This window comes from Empidonax traillii, unplaced genomic scaffold, assembly GCF_003031625.1.
Source record: "Empidonax traillii isolate 1590-97213 ecotype Southwest subspecies unplaced genomic scaffold, ASM303162v1 scaffold336:size770142, whole genome shotgun sequence".
Taxonomy (NCBI): Eukaryota; Metazoa; Chordata; class Aves; order Passeriformes; family Tyrannidae; genus Empidonax; species Empidonax traillii.
The window spans coordinates 181073-195476 of record NW_020955529.1 but is presented as its reverse complement, the minus strand read 5'-3'; the positions used below and the strand labels follow the sequence as shown (position 1 = coordinate 195476).

Below are 14404 nucleotides of genomic sequence, written 5' to 3'. Positions count from 1 at the left end.
GCTGCCGGCCCCGCCATCGGGCACGGGCCGCCGTGGGGCGGCGGCTCCGCGGGCCTGAGCGTGCGGCCCACGGACCCAGAGCGGCCGGCGCGCCGCCCCGCCGAGCCCCGAGGGGCAGCGGGTGTCCTGTGGGGCACGGGGTGTCCGCCGAGCCCCGAGGGGCAGCGGGTGTCCTGTGGGGCACGGGGTGTCCGCCGAGCCCCGAGGGGCAGCGGGTGTCCTGTGGGGCAGAGGGTGTCCGCCAAGCCCCGCGAAGGGCGGGGAGGCGGCCGTGGCTCCGCGAACCCCCCTCGGCGCGGCGGGAGCGCTGCGCGCCCCCCGGAGCTGTCCCTTCAGCACCCCGGGCGGCTCCTCGGGCCGGCCGCCCTCTCCGGCTCCTGCCTGGCTTTGGCCTCGGCAAAGAGAGGCTGCCCAGGGGAGGACTTTCGTTTCGCTGTGAGTAATGCAAGTTCCCCAAAACTAGGAGAGTTTTTTTTTTAAAGCAGGAGGGGTGGAGAGCGTGTAACCCCCATCTCTCTGCGCAACCCACTTCAGAAAGACCATCTTTACACCCCTGCCTGTCTTACAGTGCCCAAAGAGATCATCGACCGAAATCACAAGTCCTTGGACACTCCTCTCCTGCACATGCAGCCAATCTCAGGCAATTGCCACAGCCTTAGACTACCCCAGTAGTTACATAAGGGACATTTTCTGTTGCTCTGAAATAATATATTGGAAGAAACTATTCTGAAATTAATTACGTGACTAAGCAAATTTGAAGCTTAGTGGATCAATCACAAGGCCTTTTTTACTGCTCATGTACAACATGCTTATGCTGTTTGAGTACAAGCCCAGCCACACAGCACTGTTTGTGTACCTGGTGGTCCTAGCACGATAAAAATTGCAAATTACAAATTAGGAAAAGTGGGAGGTTAAAGACAGAGGTCCCTGGGATTTCATCAGAAGTGAGTCCACATAACCATCTTTCTCTTTAACAAGTACCCATGGACCAGACCGTGTGAAAAAGCAGTGATGGGAGATAGCCGGGCATTGAAAAAATGCATCAAAGGAAAACATCTTTCTTTTCTGCATTTGTTATAGGGCAAAGGTACATGCTGTCTTGAATGCCCTGTGCGTGCATTCAACACTGTGGGTGTTGTTCACATGAGGGGAGTTAGGAAATCAGTAAAAATTTCATTTATTATTGGTTATTAACACACTGATTTTAATCATGACTGACATTTCTGACCATATATTGCCCAAGATTCCACAGCTCACTTAATAAACCATACTTCCACATTAACACATTGATACCATATGTGAAAAAATAAGTATAGCTTGTAGGATATTGCATCGTTACTTCCTTCAAATCTTCTCTTGTATGTGGACAAATATTGATTTTTTTTGTTCCTGATGGTAACGTTGAGATTTATTGATCATTTTGGAAAAAAAAGAAAGTCAATTTCTTCCTCCACAGGACACCAAACTCTGACAGTTAGTGAGATATGCGAGTGGCACATGGAGTGTGATGTGTGACCTGCCTGTCTTCACAAATATTAGAAAAATTATTTATTGTATGAGTTATTTCTTTGCAATCAAGAGATTCCTTGAACTTCCAGAATAAAAACTTCTCATGATCCCATAGTAGGTCCTGTATGTTGCACATAGTACATGTGTCTACTAAATAAAGAGCATCTGTTATTTAACATCCATAAAGCTAAGAAAGATGGAGTCTGTTTACACTGAGGATCTATTTAGATAACATTGTTCAGGTTTCTAAAACTGCTCAAGTTTTTCTGAATAAAAAAGAATAATGCTATTTTTGCAGTATTAAGTTAGGACATTCATCTTACTGTCGATACATAAGACTCAGAGAGCATGTCAAATCAATGCTTAAGAAAACAGCATTAAGCTTTCCAGTTACAAGTAAGCATAAAATCATACCAGAGTCTTTCTTTGCTTTTAAATGGTTGTTTGGTTGGTTGTTTTTTGGCGTATTTTTAGTTTGGTTGGTTGGTTGGTTGTTTTTTTTTTTTTTGTTAGCCCTTAGTTGATTAAAAACTAAGTGTTCTAAGACACCAGGTGCATACTGTCCTTAAGTTCAGTAAAATGCAGTTTCAGGTACTAGGGAAGCAGACCCAGTTACATCCTGATACCCTGTGAGTTTCCCTAAAAAAAAGTATGCAGCTTCGGAGGAATACATTGCTTTGGTATATTCTCTTGCAGACAGCGCATCCCATCCTGTCTTGACTTTGCTTGATGAAAAGAGGACTGAACTTGATTGAAAGTGCACCCTCTTCCTAAAGGACCTTAATTTCAAATAGCCTAGATGAGAGACAGCAAAAAAAAACTGGAGACATGCTTACTTCACATAACAAAAAATCTCACATACTGGCTTGGCTTTAGTTGTAGCTGGAGCTCTTCTTGCAACAGTGTGAATATCACGAGCTAGAACAGGACTTGCCTGGTGCAGGGACTCAGGGAATGTGCAATTTACATTTTGCACCTATTCTTGCTGTTCTGCATTTTGCAACAGAATCAACAGACAAAAAGCCATGAACAGTTCAAAGGGAGTGAGTGTGACAGAGACCAAAGTTCTTGTTCTCCCAGAAGAGTGACTTGAGCCACCAAGTCACTGAGTCAGTCTCCCTCTCTCCTCTGTGTGACTCGTATATCTCTGCCAGCTGTGTCGCCCTCCCCCACAAAACCCTGTCCCATGGATTGGTGATTTGGACTGTCTCCTGGCATGTAGGAACTGTGGATACAAAACACTACAAGCCAGGGCAGGCTACGCTTACCGACTTTCTAAGCAGTGGTCCAGTTAACAGTATTCTGCTAATTCATATTCATTCCATTAAATCAGCTGAAGTTGAATGGCAGCTCATCCACCAAGTGGAGAAAGACCCCAGGTGTTCCAGTTTTCTTACCCTGTTAGAAGACCAGCTGACCCCTTTCTCAAAACTAAGAATTCCTGAGTTGCTATCCATGGATACAGTTGTATTTACAGCTGTATCTCAGAAGCTCTTGTCACCATTTAAAAATAATAAAATAATAAAATAATGAAGTTTTTAATTTAAAATATGCATACATTTATTATACAAAATTATACAAATTGTACATTTGACTAACATAGAAAAATACATCTTGTTAACAAGATAAAATGTCAACATATCTTACATAATTTAAGTGAGAGTTACAAATCTGTGATAATCATCAAGTAGACTTTGTGACTTCATTACAATTCTGTGTTGTCCCTACTTACAATGAAAATTAATACATATGTACAGTTGATATTAATGACAAATGTCTTAGAGTGGAAAACTTTGCTGAAAAGTTACCCAGAAGGTTTTAATGGAACAGTTAAACTATGAGTGGCCTGTCTCATACTATTGAAGCTTCTCACTTAGCTGAAATTAATTTGACACCCATTTACAGAGTGGTCATGGGTCTGAGTTTAAATTTTTTTGCATTTATTTACAAACACCCCTCCCTCTCCAGTCTAGCTGGTATACCTGCTTAATAAGTATCACACCATAAACCCTAACCTTTTTATACATTCTTTGGTACCTCTTTTTGGCCCTAAAATATGAATTTGTGGCCCTAAAAACTGATCTTCATGACTTCTGTTTACCACCCCTCTGGTGGCTTTGCAGAGTTAAATAGTTGTACAGCACTAGAGCACAAAAGGCAAGAATTCCATACATTATTCATCCCAGATTACTCTTTAATACCTCACAAGGTGGGGAAATATTTTTGTTTCAGTCAACAAATGTGTGCAGTAAGTCTTCACTTCTTATTTGATTTACACTGTTTCCTTTTCCAAGTTCCAAACAAAAGGCAGAAATGTAATTTATAAATAAGCTATAAAAATCTGTTCCATGCTGGGCCTTGTCTTACATACTGCGAGCCATGTAATGATTTTCTTTAAACTATTTACATATTCTTTAAAACTTGTTTTTCATCCCAGGGAGCAAAACAGAAGAACACCACCAGTCTGATTTTCAGGCCTTCATTTTTTTTCATTCTCTTTTTCTTTCTTCTTTTTTTTTTTTTTTTTTTTTTTTTTTTTTTTTTTTTTTTTTTTTTTTTTTTTTTTTTTTTTTTTTTTTTTTTTTTTTTTTTTTTTTTTTTTTTTTTTTTTTTTTTTTTTTTTTTTTAGCAAATCGCTCTTAATTCCTTGAAGATAAAATTCACTCATGAGCTAAAAGCTTATTCAATTTCTCCTAAGAGCCGCTTAGGACCATGAATTGCCTCACGCAGGCTTTTTTGGCACAGGAGTGGTTTTCATCAGTTAGCTACGTTTTCTCTTTTTTCAAAAAGACCAGAGTTCAGAGAGTAGAGAAATGTAGTTGTTTGGCATTGGTTAGTGCACACTGCACAGCATTGGAATTTACATTTGCATATTCATATTCCCATAGCAAGAGTCTATGTTACACAGAGAAACAACAGTGAACAGAGATTTATACCATAGATCCAAACAACTCCAAATCAAGGCAGGTCTCCACAACTACTAATCTCTCTTTTCCTCCCATATGTGCATAAACTATGTTAAAGACAGCATGATGCCCATGTGTCTATCACATGTGAGAATTTCTTAAGCCAAGTAGAAGCAAGCATGAAATATTGGTTGGTCCCAGGGAAGCCAGTGGAAATTTGCCAGTCACTTCAGTGGCACAAGCATTTCATCTAGTATATTTAAACTTTCTCCTTTTCTTTTTTTTTTTTTTCCCCATGACTTTAACTGCAACTTACAACTTTCCTAGTATTCATGGATCTCAACAGTAGAATTTAAGTAAGCTGTATTTTTAAATCACATCCTATATAAGAAACAGTATGCTCTCTCTCCTAACATTTGTACAAGGGCAAGAAGTCCTGTCCGTAATCCCATGGCTACTGATTTCTAATGCAAATATATTTGGAGCCAAAGGCACAATATATTTTAAAGGAATTCTGCTAAAGCAAGAAAGAGGTTTGAACAAGTTTCTGTAATCCTAAGGTCTGTTCCCCCTCTGCCTCCTTAAGGCACTAAAGGATTTCCAAAGGATTAGTGGCAAACCCCAACATGCACATGTCCCTCCCTCCACCCCACAACAACAGTAAATTCAAATACTAAAAACCTTCATCTGCATGTGAGAAATACAGGCAGATTTACGAAACACAAATCAGACTTTCCACTATTCAAAAGGCCACAAGGACAAACATCAGCCATGCCTTAGCAGGAGGTTTATCCTAGAAACTCTGCTGTGTATATGAAATATATCCCAGCAACTGTATTATTCTGAATGTAACATGATTATCATGCCAGAGGCAATCATTTTACTTTCAGCATTTGCCATCTACAGAAGTGTGAAGAACAGAATTTGGGATTTAAAGGTCGCATAAAGAGCAACCTGTAAGCTATATTTTCAATATCCTCCAGTGGTCTCTACAGTACAGTATATATAAGTGAACTGCCAAAGAAATCATATTTTCCATGTAACACTGCCTATTTTGTCTATTTAGGGTGACAGAAGAAGATCGTATTTACTTAGAAAGAACTTTGCAGCATCTTAATTTTGACTAAAGAATATGGTCAAAGCAGTATTGTGCATATAAAGCAATCAGAGCAATGTGCCCAATTTTGCATTCTGTGAAAGTTCAACACAAAATGACAATACATGTAGTGCATCTCCTGGCACCTTTACCATAGACAGCACATTAAACAAGTAAACTTCTGCTTAGTGAAAGAAAGTCAGACTCTATAACAAATAGACAACACTTTTCACTGTAAGGCAACTAGAAAATAATAGCTAGGCTCTCCATCTTAGCTAGCAATTTGACATTGAAAGTTTACTGCTTTCTTACAGTGATTTGAGGAAAAGTTGGGATTTTAATTCCCAATCCTCAGCCACATGAAATGCACCCACTGGTCTATCAATTTAATTAATAAACAGACTTTTCCAATATCAGTGAGACATTTTTCATATTAGGAGGTGGTAGAATTTCAAGGCCATCAATGTGGTACCAACCATAAAGAATAAAGTGTGTTCTACATTACTTATGCTAATTTTTCTAAAATGAAACCAAAAGGCAGAAATCCTAAGATGTTACAAAATGGACAGCTTCTTTATCAACATTTATAATTTATGGTAGGAGATTATGCATAAATACTAGGAAAGAGGCATGATATTTAAGTTCAACACTTAACTCAGAAGGAAAAAGTAGGGTTTAATTGCCTGAGTATTGTAGAAATTATTTTCAGGTGGATAGTATGCAAATGGATGGAAACCTACACATGTCATTGCTTTATTTTAGGAACCTGTATTTAAGCTTCAAGCGTTACCATGACAACGTGTTATCTTGTTACTAATCGTAATCTAGAAATGCACATTATATTAATCTGATTTGGGATTCCATGGTTTATTATTCTTCTGCTTCCTTTCAAAGGATATCTGTAATTGTTGGGCAACTAAGTATTGCGAAGACAGCCCATCCGAGCAGTTAGCTCAACATTAAAAAAAAATAAAACTGAAAATACAAGTCATAAAACAGTAGTCAAAACTGAAAGTGCATCACAACGTAAGAGGCAGTTTGAGAGCAGCACCCGTGGCTGCTGCTGTTCAGGTCAGCAGGAGTATTGCCACTGACTTAGTGCTGTGTGCCTTTAGTTACTGAATGGATTGATGTGCACATACAACCCCTTATCCACCACAAGTCTTGTGCCTACATCCACATCTCCCTGCCTTCACAAATGGTACTCGGAGGTGAATAGTAGTGGTTATGGGTGTGTAACCTGCAGTGTGATTGCAAAATGTGTTTGCATCATGTGTCCTATTACCAGCCAGTGTGCACAAACCAAACCCACCTATTTCAGGAAAAGCATGTACGCTTGCCAACGCCTTTTCTGAAAGTTAAATTCAGGGTGGCCTATTCATGCGGTTGAAATACTCAGAGTATTAGAACACAGCACTTTGATGTTCCAAGTGCTTCTCAGCGCACATGAAGTACATTCCCAATTCCTACTTACCCTTGTAAAAATGCCATTCTGTCTCATTTGCTAAACAGTTTGTACCCTCAAGTATTGCGTCCTCAGAAATACTAAACATCCCAACTCAGATCAAAGGCTCTTTCAGGAATGCTCAAAGCCATACCAAGCTGAAGATATTACATGCCCATGCAGGCAGACCCATGAGCACAGAGATTGTGCTTAACTTGGTAATTGCTTTAAAATGCAAATGCTGAGATCCCAAGAAAACAAAATGACACTCAGTCTCAAACCATGCATTGGGTTGGCCCACATGGCCAGCTTCCACTACAGGAGCTGGCTAAAACATCGCAGATGGTAAATTCAGGGCAACTTCTCATTTTTTTCATATAACGTAGCAGCTGCAGGCACCACCAGGGCAAAGCACATTTCATCAGTCCTTCAGAGCTCTACTGCTTCTTCTGTGTGACTGATACATTCTTTCCTGGACAAGAGGAAGGAGGGAAAAAAAAAAAAAAAGGAAGAGAAAAAAAAGACAAAAGCATAAGATAAGTATCTGGATTTTCACAATTTAAGGATTTGCTCATTATTCATTCAAGGTCAAAATGAAGCATTTGGGAAGCACTGTGCCTAGGTGCTTCCATACAAACATAGTATATTGACATCACATTGTAGAAACTGAACTGTCCAAAGCATATTGAGACATTCTCCCATGATTTACTAATTTAAGATGAAAAGTGCATTCCATACTTTTCCCTTTTGCTACTCCTTCTTGTACACAAGACAAACATCTATTTGTCAATATGGAAATAAACACTCCCTGCCATCTTCCCAACACTATTCCATAACCCTCTTGGCAGGGATCTACAGAAGTAGTCTCTTTGATAAAGATCAATCCAGGAATGAAAGCAATCATAAATCCAGCCTTCCAAGTAAGTCCTATTTCTATAAGTTTTCTCAGGGAAATATACATAATTTGAATCCTTCCTCAGATATTAGGTTTCAAAGCCTGCAAAATATTATATTAGGCTGTCAATATTACTGTTAAATATCACCAGTGATGCACTGTGTGCATACATAACTCTGGCTGAAACTTGATGTCTCCTGGAGGAACATACATCTTAATACATCAGGAGTATGGGAAATTATAATAACATACAGAATTTAAAAAATATATATATTTTTATTATTATTATTATAATAACTGACTGGTGATAGTAATTAAATGTCATTACTAAAACATGTCCCATTCACCAACATGCCCCTCAAAACAGAAAAATTAAAAACTGCAAAAGAAGAGAGCCTTTATATGGCTTGTACTTCAGGATGGAAAGGTTTTTCCAGGCATAATTAACAGAAATTTAAAAAGCCCTGCAGGGTGGGGCAAAGTAATAAATGGGAGGTCATTATTTTTGGAGAAGTAGCTAGAAGAGGTTATTATTGTAGGACACAAAACCAGTGAGATATGCAAAAGTCAGTCACTGAGCAAGGAGAATGCCAGCTGGGCAGGAGCACATCAAGGAGTCCTACTGATGAGAGGCATTTAGAGCCCTTCCAGATCTTTCAGTTCAAATTTCTGTCTTGGATCAGAAGGTGGCAAATGTTCAGACTTGCTTCTGATTCAAAACAACACCAGAAGCTTTCTGCAACCTTCGTAAGACATTATACATTATTTCTGCCTCTGCTGTAGATAGATCCAAACAGGTGGATCTAATGTAGATGGATCTAATAAAGCTCCAGGCTGTACTGCAAACAAAGAAAGAAAGTCCATGGCAGTTCACTCTTACCTCCAGGCAGAGAAAGGGAACACTACTAGAGCCTCATCTTCTTTTTAATGAATGTCTTTGTAGTCCAAGTGCAATCAAAACAACACCCAACAGAACACACTTTCAGCCTTTGCTATTCACATCTTCCAAGGATTTTTCAGGACATCAGGTACTTCTCCATGCGTAATTAATATTATAGAGTGCCCCTGGTGGTGCAGTGGCTAAACCACAGTGTTGTCAACGCTGAGATCTGGGTTCGATTCCCGGTTAGGACACTCCCCGGGCAGATGGAGCTCGTTAGCCCTGTAAGGCAATCCATCTACGTCCTCAGGACCTCGCTGCCACCGTCCAAGCGTGCTTGGCCCCGGCAGATGAACCTCAGGATTAAAGGGTGGGCTCAGTTCCGCGCACACTGTGTCTCACCTAAAAAAATCCAATGCGCAGGCTGGAAGGTGTAAAGACCTTCCCCGGTTCTTTGTTCGCAAAGACTGGCCATTAAATATTATAGAGAGAAATATGACTTAGTAACAGCAAGAGCTGGTTTTGTATTTGGATGGTCTGAAATACATTCCTGTCTCTCCTTCTAGTCATAGTCTCTTGTCAGTGATCCCAGCACTGTACATAGGCACTGGAGAGGATCAGAAGGATGAGTCTCTAGGTCCTCCTTAAGTGTAGCCTTATTTTGGAAGACAGAGGCTGCAATTTTAGTTCTTCAGTTGCTTGCACAGGAGGTACCCATTGTTGCCAGTCGTCGGTTTACTGACTTGTTCAAAGGCCAGAATGTTCCTAAAGTATTAGGTGCAAAAACTGGTGTGGCCAGAATAATGGAAATCTGATTCAAATTGCATTCATTTAATGATCTTATGGGTTTTTTTGAACTTTAGCGATCACATCTTTTATTAACCACCAATTTGAATTTAAAGTAAGTTCTCTAATCTTCCAAAATTTGGAATAAAGAATATTTACCAAACATGCACTGCTAGACTATGAAACATTTACAAATTTAAAAATCAATATTTGCATAATATTTCCTTCACTTTTTATCATTATTTTTTCTTGAAATGTTAGCTGCCAATTCTATTTCCTTTCTTGTTTTGTCAGACTCTTCACTTTCACATTCTTTCATCCTCTTTGTCTGTCGTTGCTCCATCCTGCATGATATTATTCATCCCTTCTTTTATTCTCCACCTGAAGTCTTTATGAAACCTCGTGCTCCTTCCAGTCTTATTTCCCTGACATATTTATCCTCCACCCTTGTCTTACTCTTTTTCTTCATAAGACATATGTATCTAAGCAGTATGGTACCATAAACATAAACCACTAATGAATTTTTTTGTAATTACTCTGGTCAGAGAGGAAGACTGTGTTGTGAAATGCTTGAGGAAAAAAAAGAAAGGTCTTCATGATGTCACTTCACAAAAGAAAAATATCGACCAAGCATTTCCAGGGCTTAAACACAAAGCTTCAGCTTCCAACCATGCATCTCAGTAATTAAAAACCAGCTGAGTCTTTATCAATAATGGACCTAAAAGTTTCAACAGGGGTATTTCTGATGCTCAGGGATCTGTTGTGCTCCTATTCTTTGGTAGGGCTAAAGCACATGGTTGAGCAATGATGCAGAGGCTGGGCTTGTGCTCCTTTACATCACAAGAAGAATTAATTTCAGTCAGCAATAGAAAGAACTGCTAATGTAGAAGGTCATTAAATAAAACTGACTTGTCTGTGACATTGGAACCTTAAAGGAAACCTTGCAACATAAAAGTGATGACTATGCACTGCTCTATAAGCCAGAACCGAATCATTTCCAGCATAACAAAGATCAGTGATCCATATTCATGAACTCACTTGATGCTCTCCAATCTTTTACCACCCCTCTGAGCCACCAGCATTTATTTTTTTCTAGCTATTCCCAGTCCTTCACCTCTGTACTTGTTCATCCTGTGCTAAGTATCAGGAAACTGTAAGATCAGAGAAAAGAACCTCAGATCAACCTACTCACAGCACAGTCAGTGCCAGTGTTAGACCAGTTTACTCAGAATTTACTTAGTCAAATCCTGAAAACCTTCTGGGAAAATGCACAGCCTCCCTGGTCAGCCTGTCCCACTGCTGTACTGTTCTCATGAGGTAAATACTTTTCCTATATCCACTCTGAACTTCCCTTGTTTTATCTTATGCCCACCATGTCTTACCCTCTCACCATGCCCCACTGTGAGGAGCCTGCCTCCATCTTCTGTATGATTCTATGATTTTCAATTGCTTTCTCACAGATTCAGGAAGGCTGCCATGAGGTCCCCCCTCCAGGGTGAACTGGCAAAGATGTCTTGGCCTCCCCTCACAGGGCAAGTGCTCTACTCCCTCAAGTATAGAAACTACCACTTTTAACGAAGCTCAGCTTGTTCAGAGACAGATGATACAAAGAATACAAAGTTAAAAATAAGCGCTGCGTAAGCTCATCCCCCTCAGCTCATCCTGGTGGAACAGAACTAGTGCTGACCATGCACCTCCTCCTAAAGACGGCTGTCCTGTTTGACTCCTCAGCTCCAGTTAATTCCCTGGAGAGCAGAGGTCTGTGCCTACTGCCAGCGTCCGTGGTCTTCATTCCTTGGAAAGCATAGGGTGGATGGAGGCCATCTTCCTCCCCTTAAGAACAGCAGTGAAAGCTTTGCGAAAACTTTCAAAGTGCACACTAAAGTTGGAAAGGAATAAGCCAGTATAGAGACTTCTAAGACAAACAACACTGGGGCTGGAAGTACAAAAACTAAGAGCTGCAGGATGGTACATACATTCCCTGAATTTCTGTGGTATCTTCACAGAGTTCTTGTGCTCATTTTTAGAATCATTTAGATTGGAAAAGACTTTTCAAGTCACTGAGTCCAATTGGAATGAACGCACCCAGAGGATCCACTGTAAAACCATATTTAAATAATGTCTGATATCTGGGGTGAGTTTAGGTGGTGGGCCATCATGCACTTCCAACTGCTCCAGTCTGACATGAGAATAGTATCAGTTGATGCCTACTGGAAACATTGCCTCAGTATGTAACAGAGCATTAAAGATCTGAAGTCATCAGTACACAACAGCTGCTCAGGGTCTCAGCGCTAATATGCAGGGCTAGAAACACTGTATTTCCACTGGTTTGTATCACTAGAGGTATTTAAAACAAAGAAATTGCAAAATTTCAGGGATGAATAAAATTTCTTTATATTCAGCAAAGGAATTCATATTTTTGCTACTGTGAACAAATATTTGAAGAAGATACTGTGCAACACGAGTTTTTTCTGTAAAATACAAAGGAAGTACTCTGCTATGTCTCTGCCCTTATCAAGGATAATAGATTATCATTCCTTTAGTACCACTGAAGCACCACTGGTTTCTAACACTATTCTAGAGCTACAGTAGCACAAATGAGGGAAAATGCCAGGCATGAGGGCTTGTGCTGTTCTTTAATGTTTTATAATGAAATTACGGATAGTTTACTTGGTCTAACCAATATAATCATGAGCATCCAGTCATTTTATCATTTCTATTATTTACAAATAAATCAATGTGTCTGTGGTACACACACACTCTAATAGAAAATTATCTACCATAAATTGTTTAATGTGTGCTTTTATAGTGCCTTATTTTAAAATATAAACATTTTCATTTAGAAAACTTTTATTACCTGGGAATAGAAAAAGTGGCAAAAAATGCCAGTGATTACAAGAAAGGCAATGTTGCAAATCTGGATTGTACCATAATATACATGATATTCCTCTGCTGTTTGGTAAAAAAAAGCTGTATAACCAATCTTTGCAAAAACATTTGATTTCTGTGTTTAGGAAAAAAAAATAGAAAATCAAATACTATTCAACGTAGTCTTCTCATTCACAAATTGCAGCTTCTAAAATTAATTTTTATTTGATGGATTCACATTAGAGTTCAAGAGGTGTGAAACTCATTAAACTCTGAATAAAGACATATTGATCCAAATTATAACCAAAGGCCAACAGAGCTTGCCTATAACTCAGAGGAAAAGAATTGCATCGAAGGAAAGAAAAACCAACAACCAGCTAACCAACCACAAACACTGAAAGCCACAAATAAATTATATTCTCTTAGAATGTTAGAAAATGAAATTATGTATTTCTAAATTTTTGTGCTTCATGATGGTATTGAATACTAAACAGTGTTACATTTAAAGATCTGATTCAACATCATTGCTCTGGCCTTATGCCAGTTTCTTTCTTATGAAACTAATGATGGAAGTAATGGTGTAACTCCAGAAAAATGAATTCATGAATGATAAATGGGGCTTGTCTTACTCAAACTCTATACAAAATACATTATTTTCAGTAACGGAATATGGTCAATATACAACATACAAGCAGTGCTGCTATTTAAAGTTACAAAGCTCTCCAGAAAAATGGCAGACACACGCAGAGACACTCATTTTCACACTGCTTAGAGAACAACTTAGGAGTCTTAACTAGATTGGTAACCACAGTGAAGAGGAGTTGAAATGTGAATCTTATAAATGCGGATGGACAGTTGAACTCACTGCCGTGCTGAATATCATTCTGGAAGTCAATTTCTTCTGTTAATAGCCTATCAATGTATATACAATATATTTGATTTCAAAAATGTCTTCTAGAACAAATCCTTGCAATCTTTTGCAGCTCTGAGATGCAAATGCTTACAGAAGAATCCCAGTGTCTAACCTCCTGCTCATCAAATATCCCACAACTTTGCACACAGGCTGCAGTAACTTACACACTTATGAGATCAATTGCTAACCCAAAATCTTGAACATGCAGCAAAAGCTAGCCAGCTTGCCAAGAGGCTTAGATGCTAATATGAGGCAGTTCAAGAATTTAAAATGAAAATCTACGAAACCTTGAAGACTTATCACAGATTGTTGGAACACACACACAAAAAAAGGAAAAACCAGCTGGATTTTTTTTTTTAAACTATAGAGTTCACCCAGTGCTAGTCCTAATTAAAGAGTGGCCCTAGTCCAATTTAAAATAAGAAACAATTAAAACACCCTTGTATTCAAAGGATCTTCCACATGACTCCATTTACTTTGCTGATTCGATTTTCATGGAATGGCGCTGCCTCTTTTATACACCCCAGAGCTTTTATTATCCTTGAAAATCTAACAGCACTTATTAAATACAGGCACTTTTTTTGTAGTAAATTATGCACATGAACTTAGTGTTATTTACATTTTTCCCATTAAGACAATCATAATGGATTTAAAGGCTAATGCAAATGAGTTAATGCTTACTGAGAGACAGTAACAGCGTGACATGTCCAAATATGATGGCAGAGTGATACCTTCTATATAGCAGGCACACTGATTTTGAGAAACATCTCAAAACAATAATGAAATGCAGGACAATGAGAAAGCAAATTCCAGAAGGATTATCTGGTCAAGTCAAAAATGGAGACAATCCTCATCATGTGCATGCTTCCCTGACGTCAGTGAGTTAAAGAAATGAGCATTATTCAAAAATTACCAACAGTAAGAGATGGTAACAACAACCCACAACAAATACTTCACATCTAATGTCATTCACTTAGTGCTTTAGCACCATAGTGAATCCAGTTACAACTGGGACATTCAGTGTTTCTTCCAGTGCTGAATATGTAACAGGCAGGTTGAACCCCAAGAGTCCCACAGCTCCACCCCCTCCACAAAAAAAAAACCAAA

General features: G+C 39.1%; 1 protein-coding gene across 1 annotated transcript in view; it reads right to left on the bottom strand.

Moving 5' to 3' along the window:
• Positions 1–4137: 4137 nt before the first annotated feature.
• Positions 4138–14404, bottom strand: part of CUNH4orf50 (chromosome unknown C4orf50 homolog) — an 85792-nt gene continuing 75525 nt past the window's right edge. The window contains exon 17 of the mRNA XM_027891980.1: positions 4138–7427. The gene's annotated coding sequence lies outside the window, so the exon portion shown is untranslated. The remainder of the gene's footprint in view (positions 7428–14404) is intronic.